Here is a 24082-nt window from a genome sequence, read left to right on the forward strand (position 1 = left end):
TTTGAAATCAATCTTAAGTGGTCTACCAGCTTGCAACATAAGACAACATTTCTGCTCAAAATATGATCTTGTGCTATATTAAGGTGAGGAGTAACATTTGTTATGCAAACTCTGAGACAAGGACAATTTTCAACTGAATATGTTGTGATTTTAAAGAACTTCATCTGCTGGTAGACATTATTGATTAAACATATGTGAAATAACCTTGGGTGTGCGTGACAACCTTGGGTGTGCGTGACAACCTTGGGTGTGCGTGACCTGAAGAAGTGAACTCTTACCCTTTCGGTTTTCCAGGCCTTTTGTTTTTCTTGTACTCCAGCCAACCTGCCATGTGAGCCCTGAGTTTCACTCACATTTTTTAAATTGCGAAGCTTGTGCGCTTTTGTGGAACGCTGTGTTCACCACTAACAGGAAATACTTATTTAAAGGCTTAAGAATGCTTGGCGTACACATTAACAGGGATCAATACGTCTACTGTTGTGATCATTTGAGTGTTGTGAAAGATCATTTTTTTGAGGGGCCCCTACATAACTTCTAAGAAGCAGCCGTAACTGTACGTTTGACCTACATGCACGATATTCACCCAAAATGTGTTTAACAAGTGGACTTAAAATATGTCTCTTGGGGCTTTTGTCTTGACCTGAAGAAGTGAATTATTTTAACTTCGTTTTTCAAAGCCTTTTTTTTCCGTACTGCTTCCAACCTATCATGTGTGCCCTGAGTTTCACTCACATTTTGTTTTAAATTGTTTATTTTAAAAGCATTTTTTTCAGAGAGATGAGAGAAGAGAGAGAGACAGAGACAGAGAGAGAGAGAGAGAGAGAAAAGAGAGAAGAGAGAGATAGAAAAGAGAGAAGAGAGAGAGAGATATTTGCGAGTTGCATAAGAACTGGTAAGATAGCAGGGCTTCCCACACATAGACTTTACTTGGGCGGGCTGCCCAGGTATATTAACGGGCGCCAAAGTATAATTCGCGAGCGATTTAGGTTTAATTTTTTTTAATCCGTCCGCGAGCACAACGGCATCTGCGAACCCTCGCTCTACCCCTCGCTATCGCGTGAAGGGTCTGTTTTATGCGCTCCGCACAGTAACCCTGCTGCGAGGCACGGGCGAACAGTTCATGAGCGTGCTCACTAGCGTATCCACTGATTTACAGATGTCTCTTTCCCCATGTTAGTCAATGCACTGTAAAAATATTCACCGTGAATTCACAATAAATACCTGGCCAAATTTTGCATGACTTTCACAGTAAGATTCACAGCAATTTACTGTGAATGTCTTCACAGTAATGTATTGTAATTGCACACCCATGATATTACAATACATTGTTGTAAAGGTAAAGCTGTATACTGTAACTTCACAGCTTCAATGACTAAGGAATTACTGTGATATTACAGTATGTTACTGGGGAATTACATCATTTTGTTGTACATGCATTACAACAAGGGCCTGTACTTTTACATTTCTATTGTGAAATCAATGCAGGAGTTGCCTGTAATTTACTGTGAATTTACAATGTGCACTGTGAAAGTAATGCAGATGAGTAGCCAGCAATTTACTGTCAATTTACAATGATAGACATGCATAACGGACCGTCCACACAGCAGTGTTAAAAAAATCTTGGAGGTGGGCATATCTGAAGCTTGGGGATTTTTTGCGAGCAAGGCGACCAACAACCAATCACATGAATCTCCCGCCCCCGATATACAAAGCAAAAAAGCCCGGTTCTTCTCCACTATTGCCAAAATGGATGCCGGTTTTGTAGCAAGGGTAGAAAGTGTAGTAGCAAGGGTGAATTTAGTGTATGCAATGTCTCGCAGGAGGCCTAGTGTGCGTCGCTGTTGGATACATCCAATACTCCGAAAACGTCTGCAACGGGGGGAATACCACGTTCTGGTCCAAGAGCTCCGTCTGGATGACCACCTGTTCCAGCAGTACTTTCGGAGAGAGCCTCAGAGATGGCAGTCTGCAGCTACCACCTGACACCGTCATCCCAGGAGCAGAGCAGCTGGGCCTTCTTCCCCATGTCTTTGTAGGAGATGAGGCTTTTCCGCTGCTGGACAACCTGCTGCGTCCATTCCCTGGACGTCACCTCACCCGTGAAAGGAGGATGTTCAACTACCGCCTCAGCCGGGCCAGGTTGGTGGTTGAATGTGCGTTTGGCATCCTCTCATCCCAGTGGAGAATGTTCAGGCGTGTCATCACCACCAGCCCGGAGGTAACAGAGTTGTGTGTGAAGGCCACCTGTGTGTTGCACAACTTCCTCCGCAGGAACACGATAGGAAGGCGATCACGCACACCTCTTGCCGAGTCCACGGATGAAGCTACTCCAACCCTGTGTGATGCACCGAAGACGGGCTCCAACAATGCCACACGCAGATCCATCCAACTGCGGGAGACCTTCAGCTCCTATTTCAATGAGGAGGGTGCAGTGCCATGGCAGGCAAATGTGGTGTAGGGTCACCATTGTCTCCAAACCAAAAGCTCTTTTGAGAGCTACCCATATTTTCTTTAAAAAGCAAATATTCCAAATGAGCCATTTTAAAATCAAACATTCCTAATAAACATGTTTCTTGAATTGATATTATGATATGACTAACAACCTTTTTCCTTCAGTCCTGTTTTTAGTGATAAACCACTCACAACAGGTTTTCACCTGAACAATTACAGAAGACCGCACATTATATATCGACATACATGAAGCTTTTGGTATGTTGCAACTGACAAACCACATGAACAAGTCAAGACACAGTATAGCCATAACATACTTTAAATAACTTTTATTTATGTAATGTTGTGAGTGAAGTGTGTGATGAGTGTAAAAAGATGTAATGTGGATCAGTATCAGTATCAGTATTTCATTTTCCTCCTGGTCTGCCTCTAATACCACCTTGTATAAGGCAAATCTCACTCTCAACCTCTTCGCTCTCGACATCAGTCTCATGGTGGGCAAGAGACTCCTGAAGAACAACAGGTCCTCCTCCTCCTCCACCACCAATGGCATGGCCAGAATTGGAGCGACGGCAGACAGCAAATTGTGTTCGAAGGAGGACATCTCCTTTGCCCTTTTCCTTTTCCCCCGGAACGAACCACTTGCATCCTCCTGTCCTGTCTCCCCTGCCTCTGCTTGCTGACTTGCTGGCTGACTGGCTGGCTGACTGCCTGGCTGACTGGCTGGCTGACTGGCACCTGGCTGACTGCCACCTGGCTGGCTTTCCTGGCTCTCTTCTCTTACCAGGGTGGATGGAGGCAGGGTTTGCCGGGTGACATTGCTGGACGTCTCGCGGTCAATCATGAATGGGTTTAAAAAACTCATGATTGCCGCGAGACGCCAGGGCTTGTATCCCCCTGAAGACCCTGCACCGCTTCTTTTAGCCTCCTTCTCCTGTTGCTTCTCCTTCCTATATCTGTCCCTCAGTGTCTTCCATTTTTTTTTGCACACTTCCTCTACTAAAATGAAATGAAAGAATACAGTTCATTTCTTTAATTTACAACAATTATTCCTCCATTAATGAAAACCAAATCCCTTTTATCACTGTCAATTGCATAAAAGGTTTTACATGTCATACTTTATCAGAATCAAAATCAGAAACAGGTTTATTGCCAGGTAGGTTCGCACATACTAGGAATTTGACTTGATGTCATGGGGCATATATAAAAAACAAGAAATCTAATATAAAACACAATGTTTTACACCGTAATAAAATACAGTTAAGTTGCAATAAGATAACAATTAAATAAAGCAGTAATTTACATGGAAATAGAATGCTATGAATGCATTTTTGCATATAAACTAAGAAATGTGAAATCAGAATATGTGCAGAAAGGAGTATGACATTGTGTGCATTAATGTGATGTTAATGGAGGGCTATGATGAACATTTATGAGATTAATGTCTGGTGCTATTTTATGCTACATTCCATGCTGGCTAAATATACTGTCTATGCTTGCTAGCGATGTTAAAATGAAGTAAACTGGATCTAAAATCCCCAAACAGGCGAAAACCTACCAGTTTCACCCACTGTCTCTGCCACCTCCCTCCATGCCTGGTTCCTCCGGTTTGTATCCCGGTATGTAAATAGGGACTGGTCATAAAGAACCGGGTGATTTGCTACCGCAACAACTAACTTTTCCTCCATTTTGTCAATTTTGTTAGGAATATAGAAATGAACTGCGGTATGTCACTCCCAGCTTACACGCCGTTTGATTGGCTAGAGCTTGAACTGTCAGATTTGCGTACACGGGATTTGATTGGCTGACGCTTCCACCTCAGCCTCAAAAGTTGAACATTGTTCAACTTTGAATCCTGAAAATCCTGAAAATCTCCGCTCGCCTGCCCACAATGCAGTTCGGCGAAAAGTGAGGGAAAGTGACGTCACCCCATTCAAAGTGAATGGGCAGAAGCGTTTCAAGATTTTTTAACGCTGCTGTGTGGACGGTCCGTAACTGTAGTCCCCAGCTCCGGTACTTCCTGGAGGAAGCTCATACAATGGTTTCCTGTCAAATACTATTGGATGACGTGACTAATCACGTCATCCACATACAGCAAGCAAAAATGCACAAAAAGCATCTCACCCGTGAGTCCAGTTGGGTCAAATCAAATAGGCTACACTGTAAAAAAGAGAACTCGTAAAAAAACGGTCAAAGTACTGGCAGCAGCGGCTGCCAAACAAAAACCCTTAAATTAAAGTAAAATACTTTCACTGAAATAAAGTGCAAAAGCAATTAATAAACAGGAATTGTCCTTAAAGATTTTACAGGAAAACACTGTAGTGTTACAGATGTTTCCTCTTCTCTTAAAATGTTACATTCAAATACCTTAAAGTGGACCTATCATGCTATATTTAAATGATATATTGTAGGGCCATACCTATATAAGGTATATTTATGCGTTTCTGTTTTCAAAATACCAAACAGATCATGCATTTTAGCCATGCCTCATTTCGCTCTATGTGCTGTTTGCTGTCTACGGGGCTGATTCTGTGAGACCACGCCCCCCTGCAGGAGAGGGTAGCCGTGCTCTGATCAAGTCAAGAGGGGGAGAAAAAAAGATCTCCGTCCTCCGTGTTTTATTTATATATACAGTCTATGGCTGAAATCCCTTTCTCTTAAAGTGAATACATAAAAAAAAACAATGAAGCTTACCCTAAAACTAACCACTGGATTGCTTGTCTAACATGACCTAGTCCATAAATGAGGTAAGGGTGGGAACAATCAAACGCACCCTCGCAGGCACTGCGTGTTAGCGAAGTACAACTGGGATTTCGAAGATGCTTGGTCAATTCTTAATAAAAAAGCAAAAGTAACAAATTGAGCACTTGAGTTTTCATTAGCAGCGCCTAGCTACAGCTGCGGCGTTTCGGTCAATACCGCTAACAGTCTATTTCCTTAAAATGGTACATATCGCTGAATCTATATTTTCATCTTCAGTTGATGAAATCCGCATAATGTCCCTGTACAATAAGATTCAAGCATTTTGTAATCCAGTGAGGAAATTCAAGACCAGTAAATATTGATTGATTAAACAACACTAAATAAAATTGTAGGGTTTTCTTCAAACTCAGACTCTCTGCTGCGGCTGTACCTCAAAAGACAAAACAATTGTCTGATGATCTTTGTTGAACAAGGTCTGATTGTCCTGTACATGTACAATGTGGGGTATTTTTAAATACTTTACTTAACCACATTGAATATTATGTTAGACACAAGTTATTACTCACATATCAAAATCTTTTCATCTGCAAGATGGAAGAATAGCTGGGTGCTGCCTGGAGAAACTGATGAGGGACACAGGCTAGTATCACATCTTCTCTTCCATAGTCTTCACTGTCCACTGGTGCTCTGTCAAAAGAGTGAACATCACAGCTGTCATGTTAACCCTTTGTTACACAACATATAACCAACATGTGTCAAAAGTGACCCGAATTAGTTTTAATTGTAAATATCTTCGCAATAAGTTACTTTAATTATTCAGGATTCCAGGTATTCCTCAATTAACCTGTTTTGGATCAACACCAATTTTAATTTTTCCTTTCTTACTTTTTGAATACAAATCATGTTTGTATCACTACACTTCTAAGGCAAAACATGGATAAAAAATGATCCGTATTATTTTGCTGAGTGTTTCTTTTCTATACATTTTCAAATCTATTCCTTTAGTCATTAATATTCAAAGTCTTAATTAAATGCCTTGTTTTTGATTACCACAAATCATTATTTTCATTCTCCCGTTCTTAAATGATGAACTAAAATAGTTTAGGCCAAGTGTGATAAAAATGCAAAAAAAAAGACATACTATAATTTTAGCAGTGATTTGGACCAAGCATGTATGATGTAGTAATGCAAAAACAATTTTAGTTCACACAGTGTGACATTAGCTAGTCATGTTAGCTTGTAATATGTAGAGCAGAGCTAACTAGCAAATTAGCTAAACGTTAGCGGTTAGCCGTTTATGCTATGCTAGCTGTAACTAGAACAGAACTAGAACTATAACTGAACATTAACTAACTGGATACCGCTGTAAGAAAGCTGTGAAACTTTACAATAAACTTGGCGACAACACTGTGACACCCCGCTGCATGTTTATGTGTAATTCTCCCGTGTTGGAGACGAGAGGGTGGCGCGGCAGCACTGCAATAAGCTGTAAGCTAACGTTAGCTGCCACCTGTTAAGCCCGGTTTCCCGGGCGCAACATCTTGCAAGAAACAGCATCTCAGGGCTTCTTAACATTTAACAACCTATTAATGATAACGGGAAGAAACTCAGCTAACTAGAAGAAGAAACGTAACCTTAAAGGGGACCTATCATGCAAAATGCACTTTTGTACGTCTTTTATACATGAATATGTGTCCCCGGTGTTCCAGGGAACTCACCAAGTGTCAGAAAACACAACCCTCTCTATTTACCTCCATACCCAAATCTCTAAAAAAGGGGCTGCAATGGATCTGATAAAAACTGATCCAGATTTGAACACGTTACTGACGTCAGGACGGTGGCGCTACGGCTATTGGGCCAACTCTCCACCTATCAGGGGAATGTGGGGTTGAGCCACGGCCGGCCATTGCTGCTCGAAAGCGCTGGAGACGCTGTAGTACATATGCCAGGCCTGTAAGTGGCGCTGTAGTCTGCCACAAAAGCAGCGAAGAAGACTTCCCGCCCATAGTTACCATGGTTACCCTTCTGTTTATTCTCCGCTGTGGCTTTTTTTCTCCCTCCCCGAGGCAAGCGTTTGCTCCCACTGCAATGCAATCCCTCCCCGTCGAGGCAAGCACTGTAATTCTCTCCGGTTAGTCCACCAGCAGATGACAAACACCCACCTCTCCGCCTCTTCCAAGGAACGAGGGGACCGTGCGGCAGAGTTTCAGTTTCAGTTTCTTTCGCCGGTCAAGATGTCCGTTAAAGTTTCAATCTTCCGGACAAAATTAGAAAAGTGCCGGTCCAAGGTCTTCTTTGTTATTTATTGAGCTTTAAAACAAATGAATAACGACTCTATATAATAAAACACGGAGGACGGAGATCTCTTTTTCTCCCCCTCTTCTGACAGCCCAGCAGCTGATCAGAGCACGTCTCCCCTCTCCTGCAGGGGGGCGTGGTCAGCAGAATCAGACCCGTAGACAGCAAACAGCACATAGAGCGAAATGAGGCATGGCTAAAATGCATGATCTGTTTGGTATTTTGAAAACAGAAACGTATAAATATACCTTATATAGGTATGGCCCTACAATATATCATTTAAATATAGCATGATAGGTCCACTTTAAATAAAAAATAAAACATTCACAAACTAAGGATATTCTAAATACATGTTTAACTCCATTACAGTCGCAGGACTCACCAGATCTCAAGTCTTCTGTTCTTTGTTGAGACGTCCCGATGCTCATATTTAACGTGTAGATGTAAAACGATCCCGATATTAATCCATAAACTCCTGCAGCAGAAATACAGGAGACCCGCTCAAACTGACGTGGATGTTTCAAATGTGAACGACAGGCGCAGACAGTTCTCATTGGCAGGTTTCTTCGATGACGTTTATATGAACCAATCAGGAGTGTTGTGGACTCATTCCAAACATGCCTGACTTGTCTGCCGTGTTTTGGCTGAATTCTATTTCAAGTGGCGTAGCTCTGGCTGTCGGCCAGAATCCGAAAACCATACATTATACTGCATGTAAGACTATAACTAACCCTTATTACTGTGTATTGACCAATGGAAAAAAAACACAGCAACATAACACATAAATAAAACAAGGATAACTGTGACTTATTGTTGAGTAAATAACAGTGTGTGTTTTAAACCTTGGTCCTTCCTGCAGAGATTTCTCCACTTTCTATGATTTTTATTTTTTTAAATGATATTGTCAACTGTAGATGTTTACAATATAGTAAGTTAGGAATTTCATGAAAACATATTTATTTACTTTTGTTTCAACATTGGATATTTTGTGTTTGTGGTGGATTCAATACATTTTTGAGAAAATGATTTATGTAAAAATGTTTTACTAACATTTTACGTTTTTTTATTTGACACTTTTTTTTACAGTTTTATGTGTACCTTAAAATTACAAAGAAATATCTTAAAGTCTTATAATAGTAATACACTTTTATATTACGAGTTACATATTTAATTGCAGATAATACTTTTTATTTTACATACATCTGCATGTATTTTCTGAAAGTGCAAAAATACTGTAAATATGATATAGTAAATTTACTTTAAAAAAAATGAAATAAATGTTATTTGTTGTTGTCAAAATACTTAAAATGATGTTTTGGGTTGTTAATTTATAGTTCATATCTGTAATTTTACAGGATTTTGCAAGTTATTTAAAAAAACATGATAATTACTATAAAAAATTAATTATTTCCTGTAAAATTAGGATCTTTTTTTACAGTGTATAGAATGTCTCAGTTCAAATCTTCCAGACGGTTTGAGAAGTACGTTTTTTCTGTCCTTTAAGTAGGATTCAAACCAATTTAGAACTGTTTCCGAAAGTCCCACCCAGTTCTCTAGTCGGTCTAGTAATATGTTGTGGTCAACAGTGTCAAACGCAGCACTGAGATCTAATAATACTAACACTGAAGTTCTGCCACTGTCTGTGTTTAAGTGGATGTCATTGAAGACCTTAACAAGAGCAGTCTCAGTGCTGTGGTTTGGAAGAAAGCCTGACTGGAACCCATCGAAACAGTTTATTTTACTCAACTGTTGAAAAACAACTTTTTCTATGATTTTACCTAGAAATGGCAGGTTTGATATGGGCCTGTAATTGTTCATTACTGAAGCATTTAGATTATAATTTTTTAAGAGCGGTTTGATGACTGCAGTTTTCAGGGCCTGTGGAAAAACACCTGAGTGAAGAGACTTGTTTACTATATGAAGTAGATCTGAGGCCATGCAAGGAATAAAAATCCTGTTGGAATAATATCAAGGCAGCAGGAGGAGGATTTCAGAAGTTGAATAATGTCCTCTAGGTTTTTATCATTAATCTGATGGAATTGTGTCATGATGTCTGAATTGATTTTAGGTGGACACAGGGACAACACATTTGCTGTACCTGATGCAGAGGCACTGACTGCTTGTCTGATTTTCTGAATGTTGTCAGTGAAGAAGGCAAAATCATTGCAGGCCCTGGTGAACAGAAATTCAGAGGCTACTGACACTGGGGGGTTAGTTAGTCTGTCGACGGTAGCAAACAAGGCACGTGCGTTGTTTTTGGTTTTGGTAATGATGTCAGAGAAGAAAGACTGTCGTGCATTTTCAATTCCAAATTATAAAAGTCAAGTCTCTCTTTATAGATTTCAAAATGAACCTGGAGATTTGTTTTTCGCCAAATACGTTCAGCTTTTCGACACTCTCTTTTTTCTGTTCTCACGGTCATGGCCTTTCTCCATGGAGATATTTTCTTGCCAATCACTTCCTTTACCTGAGTTGGAGCAATGGCATCTATAACATTTTTAATTTTTGAATTAAAATGATCTACTAGCTCATTTACTGAGATGTAGCAGGGGCAAGTGTGGAAGAAAAATTCTGAGTAAACATTTCCCTAGTATTTTCTGTTAAATATCGCTTTGTGGTTACCTCTTTCTGAACATTTTTGTGAACAGAAATAGAGCTCTCAAAGAAAACACAGGAATGATCAGAGAGTGCAACATCAGTCACCACAACCGTATAGATATTCAGACCCTTTGAGATAATTAAGTCCAGAGTGTGCCCCGTATTGTGCGTGGGCTCCGTCACATGCTGAGTCAGTCCATAGTTATCAAGATCACAAAACAGTTCTTCAGCCCCTCTGTCCTGGGGGTTGTCAACATGAATGTTAAAATCACCAACAATGACTAGACGGTCAAAGTCAATACACACTATGGACAGCAGTTCAGTAAAGTCATCAAAAAAGCTTGCACAGTATTTGGGTGGTCTATAAATATTTAGGAACAGAGCTCGAGAGGAGCATTTCATTGGTGCCAACCCTCTGTATCTCCTTCATGTGTTCAGCGATCTCCTGGAGGGTGGGCGAGGGTGAAAGGGTGAACGGAGAGTAGACAGAGCTGTGGGGTGAAGGAAGACCCTAACCCTAACCCTAACCCTAACCCTAACCCTAACCCTAACCTCACCCCTAGTTTCCACCGGGTCCGTCTGCGTCGCGTTACGGCTGCGCCGCAGTTTTGGTACGACCTCCTCTAGCGTCATAACCCACCGGGCACGTTCCAGAAGCGTTTCAGAAGCGTTTCAGAAGCGGAGCGTCGTGCATGCAGGCTCGCAGTTTTTGTTGATTTGGGCATATTTCCTGGACAGGCTACTTTGTACAGACAAAGTTAATAATAACTGTAATATTCCAGTTATAAACGATATGAATCAAAGATGTGTTTCTGTATTTTAGTGGTAAAAAAATGCATTCATCATCATAATTATTCTATATATATAATTTACACAGTGCCTGTAAACCGGAGGAGAACGCTGGCATTTCTCCTCCTACTTGAAAGACTACGGAGGGATAGGGTCTGCAAAATTAGTTTGTGTGTGTGTATATACGGACCCGGTGGAAATTAGGGGTCAGAGGTGATAGGGGGGGTGATGGGCGGTGGAGACTCCTCCATTTGTCTCCCATAATCAAGACATTCCTCAGGCGGGTGCAGTGAAGTTAATGTTGCCAGACTTTAGTTTACAGCTCTTGGCAGGTAAACCAGATATCCTTCATATTTGGTTAACTCAATGTTAAGATATACCCCTTGGCAGACTGCAAAGCTTGTGCTCTTTTGTGGAACGCTTTGTTTGCCATTAACAGGAAATAGTGTTCACGCACATTGGGCGTAGCAAAAATGTCTCGGCAGCCGTTTTTCTTGTACTCAAGCCAACCTGCCATGTGAGCCCTGAGTTTCACTCACATTTTTTAAATTGCGAAGCTTGTGCTCTTTTGTGGAACGCTGTGTTCTCCACTAACAGGAAATACTTCTTTAAAGGCTTAAGAATGCTTGGCAAACACATTAACAGGGATAAACTTGGTTTACTGTTATGATTATTTTAGTTTGGTGCAAGATCCTTTTCTTTTGTGGCCCCCACATCACTTTAAAGAAGCAGCCGTAACTGTACGTTTGACCTACGTGCACGATATTCACACAAAATGTGTAAAACAAATAGACTTAAAAAAGTATCTTGGGGCTTTTGTCTTAAAACCCACAAGAAGTTGGCAATTTTGTATTTAGTGTGTTTCTTTTGTGTTTTATTTTGCCAGTTTTAGGATTTGTTATCAATCTTAAGTGGCTTCAGACAATGTTGGACATTGGTCTACCAGCTTGCAACATAAGACAACATTTCTGCTCAAAATATGATCTTGCGCTATATCAAGGTGAGGAGTGACATTTGTTATGCAAACTCTGAGACAAGGACAATTTTCAACTGAATATGTTGTGATTTTGCAGAACTTCATCTGCTGGTAGACATTATTGATAAAACATATGTAAAAGAACCTTGGGTGTGCGTGACAACCTTGGGTTCTCGTGACCTGAAGAAGTGAATTCTTACACTTTCGGTTTTCCAGGCCTTTTGTTTTTCTTGTACTCCAGCCAACCTGCCATGTGAGCCCTGAGTTTCACTCACATTCTTTAAATTGCGAAGCTTGTGCGCTTTTGTGGAATGCTGTGTTCGCCACTAACAGGAAATACTTCTTTAAAGGCTTAAGAATGCTTGGCGTACGCATTAACAGTGATACACTTGGTTTACTGCTATTATCATTTGAGTGCTGTGAAGATCTTTTTTTTGAGGGGCCCCTAAACAACTTTAAAGAAGCAGCCGTAACTGTACGTTTGACCTACGTGCACAATATTCACCCAAAATGTGTATAACAAGTGGACTTTAAAGGCACAGGCCGAGGAGGTGGAGTTGCAGCCATCTTTGACTCAAGTTTACTTATCAATACTAAACCAAAATTAAATTATACCTCTTTTGAAAGTCTTTGCAGCCAATCTTATTTGTTACAGTGTACCGTGCACCAGGTCCTTATTCAGAATTCTTATCAGAATTCTCTGAGTTTTTATCAACTTTGGCACTTAAAACAGATAAAGTAATTATGGTAGGTGACTTTAATATTCATGTTGACGATGATAAAAATAGCCTTACTGTTGCATTTAACTCTATATTAGATTCTATTGGTTTCCGTCAGAGTGTAAATAAACCAACCCACTGTTATAATCACACTCTCGACCTTGTTCTGACTTATGGTATTGAAATTGAGCAACTATTAGTCGAACCGCATAATCCTGCTTTATCCGACCATTTCTTAGTAACTTTTGAAGTATTGTTACTAGACTACAAACCATTAGTCAAAAGTTCCTGCAGCAGAAACCTATCTGTTAGCGCTATAGCCAAATTTAAGGAAGAGATTCTATCAATACTTAACTCGATAGCATGTCTGCATGTAAGGGAGGAAACTTATACAAAATGTACACCACTCCAAATTGATCATGTTGTTGATAGTGCTACAGATGCCCTGCGAATACAATTAGACTCTGTTTCTTCTTTGAAAAAGAAGAAAATAAAACAACATAGATTAGCTCCATGGCATAATGCCGAAATCCGCAAAATAAAGCAAAAGTCGAGACAACTTGAAAGGATATGGCGTTCCACTAAACTTGAAGAATCTCGTTTAATTTGGCATATTACTCTCAATGAATATAAGAAAGCACTGCGTAAAGCGAGAGCAGCTTACTCCTCTTCATTAATAGATGAGAATAAGAATAATGCAAGATTTATTTTCAGCACTGTAGCCAGGCTGACAGAGAGCCACAGCTCTACTGAGCCTTCTATTCCCATAGCACTCAGTAGTAATGATTTTATGTGCTTTTTTAACGATAAAATTGTTACTCTTAGAAACAAAATCAATGACCTCTTGCCTTTGACCAGTATAGTGTTATCAACAGCTCCCGGACACGTAAGTTCTAATATTACACTAGATAGTAAATTAGAATGCTTTTCCAGCCATAAACCTTGAACAATTTAATTCAATGATTCTTTCTTCTAAACCATCAGCGTGTATCTTAGACCCAATTCTAACTAAGCTGTTAAATTAAGTTTTTCCATTAAATAACACTTGTTTATTAAATATTATGAATATGTCTTTATTATCAGGCTATGTTCCACAATCATTCAAATTAGCAGTGATAAAACCACTTCTCAAAAAGCACAACCTCGATCCAGAGGTTTTAGCCAACTATAGACCTGTTTCTAATCTTCCGTTCCTCTCGAAAATGCTTGAGGAAGCAGTCACAAAACAGTTGTGTGATTAATTAAAAAACAATGATTTATTTGAAGATTTTCAGTCTGGCTTTAGAACACATCATAGCACAGAGACAGCTCTGGTTAAAGTCATAAATGACCTTCTAATAGCCTCAGACAAAGGACTTGTCTCTATTCTTGTCTGACTCGATCTCAGTGCTGCATTTGATACTATCGACCATGATATCCTATTGCAAAGACTAGAGCACTTAGTTGGCATAAAGGGAACTGCTTTAGGCGGGTTTAGGTCCTATCTATCTGAACGCTCTCAGTTTGTGTGTGTCAACGATGAATCTTCCATGCAAACCAAAGTTAGCCATGGAGCGCCACAGGGCTCAGTGCTTGGACTTGACGTCGTTCAGACGTGACGTGATTCAAGATGGCGCCTGTGTCGGCTCGCCGCTCGCTAAGCTCTCTAACTTTAGCTGTCCTGTTTTTGTTTTATGTTTGTCAGAATGTCTCTGCTCTGCTAGTTTATGATCGCCAAGCTCTCCTCCACCTCAGACCCTCACTGGAGTTGATATTGCTGCCCACACCGACATCTGGCAACCATAAATCGTCTCCCCCCCCTCTACTGTCGGATATCCCCACCTACCTGCGCAGGTCACACTGCATCCTGCCTCGCCGAAAGCGCTTTCGACGACGGGGAAAGCGTGGTGGTGCACTGGTCCATCTGAAGGCATACCTGACGGCTTCTTCCGTGAATTATCCACGCCTCGGATGTCACGGCCCTCCTGCTGCACGCCAAGTGAGGGATCGGTGGATTCGCCCCGTTTTTCCGGAGCTCCGGACTCTGAGGGGCCCGCTGGCAGCTCCTCCTCCCCGACTGACTGCTCCCGGCCCGCGCGGCGTTCAACACGGACATCTTCGTCAGCTGAGACGCACTACACCTTCGGCTAGCCCGGAGCGAAAACTTTGCATGGCTTTGCTAAATGCTAGGTCGATAGCAAACAAAACGTTCCTGCTAAACGACTTCTTCACCTCTCGTAAACTGGATTTTATGTTCCTGACGGAGACCTGGGCTCACGCTGGCGAGTATACACCGTTCTCTGAACTTCTTCCTCCTGACTGTACATTCTTCAGCTCCCCCCGTGCCACTGGCCATGGTGGGGACATAGCATCAGTGTTTAGAGCTAACTTCCAATGCCGAATGCTTCACCCTGTATCTAGCTATGCCAGCTTTGAGTTGCAGCTCTTTGAACTGAACCCGGCCTCGCCTATACTCTGCGCAGTCGTGTATCGTCCGCCAAAGTGTAATAAGGATTTCATAAATGACTTTTCTGACTTTCTGTCCGGCATCATGGTGAAATATGATCGTGTTTTGATTTCCGGAGACTTCAATGTCCATGTGTGTTGCGAGTCCAAACCTCTGGTTAGGGACTTTTTAAATCTCCTTGATTCCTTTGGTCTCGTTCAGTCAGTGGCTGGCCCAACACATGAAAAAGGACACACTTTGGACTTAGTATTATCGTTTGGACTGTCTGTATCTGTGGATGAAATATGTGCAGTAACGCGTTTCTCAGACCATTTACCGGTTCTGTTTACAACCTCCATCCCTTCCGCAGGAGTCGAATCACGTGCCCCGGCGCGTCGTCTGCGTTCGATTAACCCCTTGACTGCCTCACAGTTCTCCGATGCTTTTAATGCTTCTCCGATCTATAAATTAGATGTGAACTGTGCTTTTAATGCTGATGAGCTTATCTCCATGTTTGATTCGACATGTACACTAATACTGGATTCTGTTGCTCCTTTTACGCTTAGACGCACCAAAGTTCTATCAGAGCCGTGGCTCAATGACTGTACTCGTGATCTTAGACTCGCTTGTAGGCGTGCAGAGAGAAAATGGAAAAAGGATAAACTCCATGTCTCCCTAGAAATCCTTCGTGCTTGCCTTTCTGACTACCAGACGGCAGTCAAAGCAGCCAAAACAGAGCACATTTCTCTGTTAATCTCCAAAAACAGCCATAAACCTCAGGTTCTTTTTAATGTCCTCAACTCGATCATTAATCCCTGTGATGTTTCTTCTATTGTCCCATCGACTTCTCTCTGTGATAAGTTTCTTAAATTTTTTATCGAAAAGGTATCTGCTCTTAGGCTAGCCCACACTAGTGCTACCCCAGATCCTGCTCCTTTTCTGTGCCCTGCTGTCCTCGACCACTTTGAGCCTGTATCCCTCTCTTCTCTCTCGGATGTAGTCAAGCACCTGCGGCCGACAAACTGCACCTCAGACAGCATTCCCTCTCGCCTTCTCAGAGATGTTTTAGAATCAGTTGGAGCAAGTATTTTATTACTTTTAAACACCTCTCTTACCTCAGGATGTGTCCCAGCTGCCTTCAAACACGCCGTGGTTAAGCCACTCCTTAAAAAGAAAAATCTCGACCCCTCCATTCTCGCAAATTTTAGGCCCATCTCCCAGCTACCTTTTTTATCTAAAGCCCTGGAGCGAGTAGTCTACGCCCAGCTGCAGTCTTTTTTAACCACGCATGGAATCCATGAAAAGTTCCAGTCCGGCTTCAAACCCATGCACAGCACTGAAACAGCTCTTTTACGAGTTTTTAATGATCTGCTCCTAGCCGCCGACTCAGGCAGCCCAGCTGTCTTGGTGCTGTTAGACCTGACAGCTGCCTTTGACACTGTGGACCATAGCATCCTGCTGTCACGGCTTGAACAGTCCGCTGGCATCACAGGCTCTGCCCTTGCATGGTTCAGGTCCTACCTGACAGACCGTAGCTTCTCGGTACAGCTAGGTGCCTTCTCCTCTGCCAAAGCCCCTCTTACCTGTGGGGTTCCCCAAGGCTCGATTCTGGGCCCCATCCTTTTCCTACTGTACATACTGCCCCTAGGTTCAATACTCACAAAACATAACATTCCCTTCCACTGCTACGCCGACGATGTACAGATATATCTGCCTCTAAAAGCAAATGTCACACACTCATTACAGCAGCTGATGGACTGCTTAGCAGAGATTAAATCCTGGCTGAGCAATAACTTTCTCAACCTCAATGAGAGCAAGACCGAGGTCATCTTTTTTGGACCGCAACCTCCAGCCTCTCCGGTTGATATTCTGGGCTCTCTCAATAAAAACATCCTCCCCTCGGTCATGAACCTTGGAGTGACATTCACCAGCACTTTTAAATTTGACAAGCAGGTTAGCACCGTAGTAAAATCCTGCTTTTTTAAAATAAGACTATTGGCTAAAACCAAGTCGTATTTATCTTTTAAAGACTTGGAAAGGGTTATCAACGCCTTTGTAACCTCGAGACTGGACTATTGCAACGCTCTGTATGTGGGTATGGACCAGGCCTCAATCAAACGCTTACAGCTAGTCCAAAACGCGGCTGCACGTTTACTGACTGGTCACAAAAAGCGCGACCACATCACCCCTATTCTGGCCTCACTACACTGGCTTCCAGTTCGGCTCAGAATTGATTTTAAACTCCTTTTATTTGTTTTTAAAGCCCTAAATGGGCTGGCTCCGGCCTATATAACTGAACTGCTCCAGCGCTACACCCCAGCCAGAGCTTTAAGGTCTGCTGACCAGCTGCTGCTGGTAGTGCCCAAGACCAGGCTAAAAACCCGAGGGCACCGAGCCTTCGCAGCAGCTGGCCCTAGGCTCTGGAACACTTTGCCCCTCCATGTGAGGTCGGCCCAGACCCTAGGGGTTTTTAAATCCACATTAAAAACACATTTCTTCTCTCTGGCCTTCTAATTAGAGCGGAGCATGACTACTGACTTTTCCGTGTGTTTTATATCTGTTATAGTTATATCTGTTGTAATTTATTGTCGTTTATTGTGTTTTGTAATAATGTGTTTTTTTATTACATGTACAGCACTTTGGCTCGACCAAAAATCGCTTTTAAATGTGCTTTATAAATAAAACCTGATTTGATTTGATTTGATTTGACCTATTTTGTTCACATTATATATGCTTCCCTTAGGCAATATTATAAGGAATCATTCTGTACATTTCCATTGTTATGCGGATGATACTCAACTATATTTATCAATCAAGCCTGATGAAACTAATCATCTAAATAAAATTCAAGACTGCCTCAAGGACTTAAAAACGTGGATGACTTTAAACTTTTTGATGTTAAACACGGCCCAAAGACTCTACGAAACAAACTATCTAAAGATATATTAACTATGGATGGCATTCATTTGGCCTCCAGTGAGACTGTAAGGAATCTTGGTGTAATATTTGATCAGGATTTATCCTTTAACGCCCACATAAAATCAATTTCAAGGACCGCCTTCTTTTATCTACGTAACATTGCAAAAATCAGGCATATCTTGCCTCAAAACGATGCAGAGAAACTAGTCCATGAATTTGTTACTTCAAGGCTGGATTATTGTAACTCTTTATTATCAGGGTGTACCAAGAAGTCAGTTAAGTCGCTTTAGCTGATTCAAAATGCTGCAGCACGTGTACTAACCAGAGTTAGGAAAAGGGACCACATTACTCCTGTTCTGGCTGCCTTACACTGGCTCCCTATAGAACACAGGATAGAATTTAAAATTCTTCTTCTCGCCTACAAAGCCCTTAATGGGCAGGCGCCATCTTAACTTAAAGAACTCATTATACCCTACTGTCCTACTAGGGCATTGCGTTCCAAGAATGCAGGGTTGTTGGTTGTTCCTAGAGTCTCTAAAAGTACAATGGGAGCCAGAGCCTTTTCTTATCAAGCTCCACATTTGTGGAATCATCTTCCAGTTTGTGTTCGGGCGGCAGACACCCTATCCGTTTTTAAGAGTGTGCTTAACCTGTTAAGCCCTGAGCCTGTTTTTCAGGTCTCAGGCTCGAAAATGACATTCCCAGAACAAATTACCATATCTTCCCTTCTAAAAGGGTTAAATTAATAATCTTTTCTCTCAAAGTAATGATAAACCTGTGAGTTGGATGTAGAAAAGTCAGAATCAATATAGATGTTTTTTATTTTAAAGAAAATTCAGATTTTACATAGTAAAAAACTGTAAATTATAGTGTCCGTCCAAAAATTCTTTTTTACTTATAGTAAAAACTACCCTTGGATGATGGGTTAGTAGACTAAAAGCTTTAGGAATCCAAAGTACAACATATAATAAGTACCCTGTATCAAGATTGATGCAAAACAAGTGACATTTGACCTTTTTAGAGAGATTTAGCAAAAAGAAACCACTTCTGGGGTCATTTGGGTGGATTTTCCATATCTCTGGCCCCCCTTGCTCGATTTTGATGGTTGACACCTCTTTCTGACCGTTAGAGCCAATAGAATCGAAGGGGGAGTCCCCCACACACACTCATTGTGAAACGAAAAGGTGGGGGCTTTGCGCATGGAATTTTGCATTAGAGTGAAGCTACATTCTAGCTCTGACATCTACATACGATACGATACGATATACTTTATTGTCCCCGTAAGGAAATTTGTTCTGGACTCCGTCCTGCAGTTCCGCATACATGTACATATACAAACATAGTGGACATTAAGAGACATACACATATCATCAGTCATACACCGTTTGAACAAACACAATACACAGACGCACATACTGACAATGGCGACCGATTGCACAACCCTCATGGCCAACATTTAAAAAGTACATTTCATTACATTTGACTACATTTCATTTCATGTGAATGTTAAGAAGCTTAATCGACATAGGTAGGAATGAGTGCTTATAGCGGTTCAGCCTGCTCCTGGGAACCCTGAATCTTCTACCAGAAGGTAGGAACTGGAATTCTGGGTGGAGTATGTGGGTGGGATCAGACACAATTATTTTTGCCTGTCTGATAATGGACTGCTCGTATATGTTTTGGAGAGATGGGTGTTTTTTAACCCCCATAATTTTCATAGCAGTCTGCGATCTGTGACTTTGACTGCACTGTCAAGTTACCATACCAGGCAGTGATACCATACCTCATGATGCTCTCCAACACTGCATGATGGAACAGTAACATGAACTTCTGGTACAACCGCTGTTGAAGTCTAGAGCACAGACCTTGAACATGCGCCTTCCAGCTGAGTGTATTATCTAGATGGACACCAAGGTACTTATAGAAGCTGACCTGAGTTATGGGTTCATCGTGGATAACCACCGGCCTAAGGTCACCCACTGCCTTTGGGTCCCACACCATCTCCTCAGTCTTCTTCACATTCAGCACTAGATGGTTAAAATCACACCACTGTACAAATCTCTCTATTTCAGAGTGATAAGCCGATGAACTGCTGCCTTTGTGCATTAACCTGTTAAGCACCAAGCCTGTTTTTCATGTTTCAGGCTCGAAAATGACATGCCCAAAACAAATGACTACAACTTAACTACTAAAAGGGTTATATGAATAATTTCTTTTATCAAAGCAAGGTTACATCTGTGAGTTGGATGTAGACGTGTCAGAATCAATATAGATGTTTTTTATTTTAAAGAAAATTCAGATTTTACATAGTAAAAAACTGTAAATTATAGTGTCCGTCCAAAAATTATTTTTTACAGATAGTGAAAACTACCCTTGGATGATGGGTTAGTAGACTAAAAGCTTTAGGAATCCAAAGTACAACATATAATAAGTACCCTGTATCAAGATTGATGTAAAACAAGTGACATTTGACCTTTTTAGAGAGGTTTAGCCAAAACCACCGCACCTCTGAGGTGATTTGGGTGAACATTTTTTTTTTTTCCATATCTCTGGCCCCCCTTGCTCGATTTTGATGGTTGACACCTCTTTCTGACCGTTAGAGCCAATAGAATCGAAGGGGGAGGCCCCCACACACACACGTTGTGAAGAGAAGAGGTGGGTGCTTCGCGCATGTCATTTTGCAGCAGAGTGGACCGATCTCTCGCTCTGACATTTGGAAACGAAAAAGCAGTTTTATTGCTTATGGATTATCAGAAATCATTTCAAAGAGGACACAGACACATTGGATTAACCTATGAATTAACTGCAGCATCGTTTTTTTATCGTTTTAATGCCATTGAAGACCAGTTTTGACCAAGGTAAGCCATGTTAGCGTTTCTAGCTACCTAGCTCCACATGTTATGATGTACGCTTTCGTTTATAGCGTCGCAAATGTTTATCACTGAGTGTTGAGGTGGGCACCCCCAGATTCTGTGTCTCCAGGTGATGCAAAACGAGTGGTTAGCTGTGCATCTAGGATGAGTAATAAGGGAGTTATTGTGAGTTTAGGTGCCATTTTAGGTTACATTTTTTCGCTCGTGGCTAATGTGTTAGCATTGTGTTTTTTTTTTGGAAATAAAAATTAAAAAGATCAGTTAGCTGAGTTTCTTCCCGTTACATGGATATAAAACATTCATAGTTTATTAAATATTAAGATTCCTTAGACGTTGTTTCCTGCAAATGGCGCGTTTATCCGCCCGGTACCGGGGGGGCGGTGCGTAACAGGTTAAGCCAAGGATGGCTGTATCATCTGAGAATTTGATTATATAGTTCTCCGGGTGGATATTCGTACAGTCGTTTGTGTACAGTGTGAAGAGGACCGGGGAGCTCACACAACCCTGGGGAGCTCCTGTACTGATGGTCTGGGGCTCTGAGAGGGCATTGTTGACCCTGAAACGGAATAGCATGGATTATCCATTTTATTGGTCATGGATTATCAGAAATCATTTCAAAGGGACACAGACACATTGGATTAACCTATGGATTAACTTCAGCAGGGTTTTTATCGTTTTAATGCCATTGAAGACCACTTTGGAGAGACTACAGAGCCAAGGTAACCTTTTTAGCATTTTTAGCTACCTTGCGTCACCTGTTTTGATGTCTGTTTTTGTTTATAACGTCGCAAATCCGTATAATTCAGTGATAATGAGGGTACCCCTAGATTCTGTGTCACCTCACGATGTGAATCGATGTCATGGATGTGGTGAAAAGATAAATAATAAGGTTTTGTGAGTGATTTTCGGTGCAGTAATCTGTTAGCATTTTTCGCTCATTGCTAATTCAGAGGCTCAGTGTTAGCATTGTGGGTTTTCTTTTGAAAAAAAAAAAAAAAAGATCAGTTAGATGAGTTTCTTCCCGTTACATGGATATAAAACATTCATAGTTTATTAAATGAACATGCCCTCAGACACTGTTTCCTGCAAGATGTTGCGGCAGTGCCCCGGTACCGGGGTCTCTCGGGCTTAACAGGTTAAGACCTTCCTTTTTGATAAAGCTTATAGTTAGGGCTGATTAGATTCAGCCCCTAGTTTTGCTGCTATAGGCTTAGATTGTCGGGGGACACCTTACTTCTTCCTTCTCTCTGTACCTCATGTTCCCAATAACCCAGCTTCCCCCAAATTTCTTTTTGGTGTCTATCTACGCCGGGATCCTGAGTCGTGGCTGATCCTGTTGCTGTGGTCCTGAGTCCTGGATCGCGAGCCCTGGATCGCGAGTCGTGGCTGTGGTCCTGGATCTTGAGTCCTGGATGGATATCCTCGTGGATTTATCTTCTTATTATAGACACATGCATTTCCAAACATTTGGTCTACCTACGCTGTAAAATGTATTATCTCTTCGATTTACACAAGACATCTATTGCACGTCTGTCCGTCCTGGGAGAGAGATCCCTCCTCTGTTGCTCTCCCTGAGGTTTCTCCCATTTTCCCCTTTAAACTGTGGGTTTTCTCTGGAAGTTTTTCCTTGTACGATGTGAGGGTCTAAGGACAGAGTGTGTCGTATTGTCATACTGATATTCTGTACAAACTGTGAAGTCCACTGAGACAAATGTAACATTTGTGATATTGGGCTATATAAATAAACATTGATTGATTGATTGACTAAAAAATGTCTCTTGGGGCTTTTGTCTTGACCTGAAGAAGTGAATTCTTTTAACTTCGTTTTTCAAAGCCTTTTTTTTCTCCGTACTGCTTCCAAACTGCAATGTGAGCCCTGAGTTTCACTCACATTTTGTGTTAAATTGTTTATTTTTTAAAGCATTTTTTTTATTTGATCCCAGAGTTTTTTTTTATATTGAAATATTTAGGAAAATGCATTAATTTTCCCAACTCCGGAAATGTTTTAAAAAACTTTAATTGAAAGCTATGAAATTTGGTAGGCATAGGAAGCATGGTCAAACGCACAGAAAAAGCATATTGGTGTCAGATGGACACATGAAGTCTAGACTGGCAAGCCGGCCGAATAGCATGGGAGGCTAGGGCCCATTCAACGCTGTGTGCAGCTTTAATATTTTTCAAATTATTGTTATAACTAGAGAATGCAATTCCTGAAGAAATTGCCAGTGGGAATGCTTTATGCTGAAAAGCTGACGCTAAACTGCTATGCTGAAATGTAATGTGTAAGAAGAAAGTGAAGAATTTAGATTGAAATGATACATGAACTCTGGGGGCTTGAATGTGTGTTGAGTGAAGAAAAGAAAGTAAAAAGGCTTGGAAAAGCAGCAGAATATTTGAACTGCAAACTTTTGAACTAACTTGATGGCGAATGATCTGTCACCATGGCAACGGCATTTGATGACACCCCATAATACGCTTAGATGCGTTGATGGCTGCACCGTTACCAAACCTGTGAAGTTTTGGGCCGTTTGAAGCATTTTCACTGAAGTTATGAGAAAACCGTGTTTCATGGCGAGCATTGTGTTGCCATGGCAACGGCATTTGAAGAAACCCCATAGTTGACGTAGAGCTGTTGAGGGCTGGACCGATGATATACAAGCAAAGTTTGGGGGGCGATCGGACCGTGGAGAGATGGGTGTTTGTCATCTGCTGGTGGACTAACCGGAGATAATTACAGTGCTTGCCTCGACGGGGAGGGATTGCATTGAATTAAAGCAGCGGGAGCAAACGCTTGCCTCGGGGAGGGAGAAAAAAAGCCACAGTGGAGAATAAACAGAAGGGTAACCATGGTTACCATATGCGCGGGAAGTCTTCTTAGCTGCTTTTGTGGCAGACTACAGCGCCACTTACAGGCCATATGTACTACAGCGTCTCCAGCGCTTTCGAGCGGCAATGGCTGGCCGTGGCCCAACCCCTGATAGGTGGAGAGTTGGCCCAATAGCCGTAGCGCCACTTTACTGACGTCAGTGAAGTGTTCAAATCTGGATCAGTTTTTATCAGATCCGTTGCAGCCCCTTTTTTAGAGATTTGGGTATGGAGGAAAATAGAGAGGGTTGTGTTTTCTGACACTTGGTGAGTTCCCTGGAACACCAGGGACACATATTCATGTAGAAAAGACGTACAAAAGTGCATTTTGCATGATAGGTCCCCTTTAATATTACATTTATTCCTTTAACCAGTTAAACCCTGAGCCTGTTTTTCTGGTCTCAGGCTCGAAAGTGACATTCCCAGAACAAATGACTATATCTTCCCTTTTAAAAGGGGTAAATGC

This window comes from Trematomus bernacchii, unplaced genomic scaffold (assembly GCF_902827165.1).
Source record: "Trematomus bernacchii unplaced genomic scaffold, fTreBer1.1, whole genome shotgun sequence".
NCBI classification, from domain to species: domain Eukaryota; kingdom Metazoa; phylum Chordata; class Actinopteri; order Perciformes; family Nototheniidae; genus Trematomus; species Trematomus bernacchii.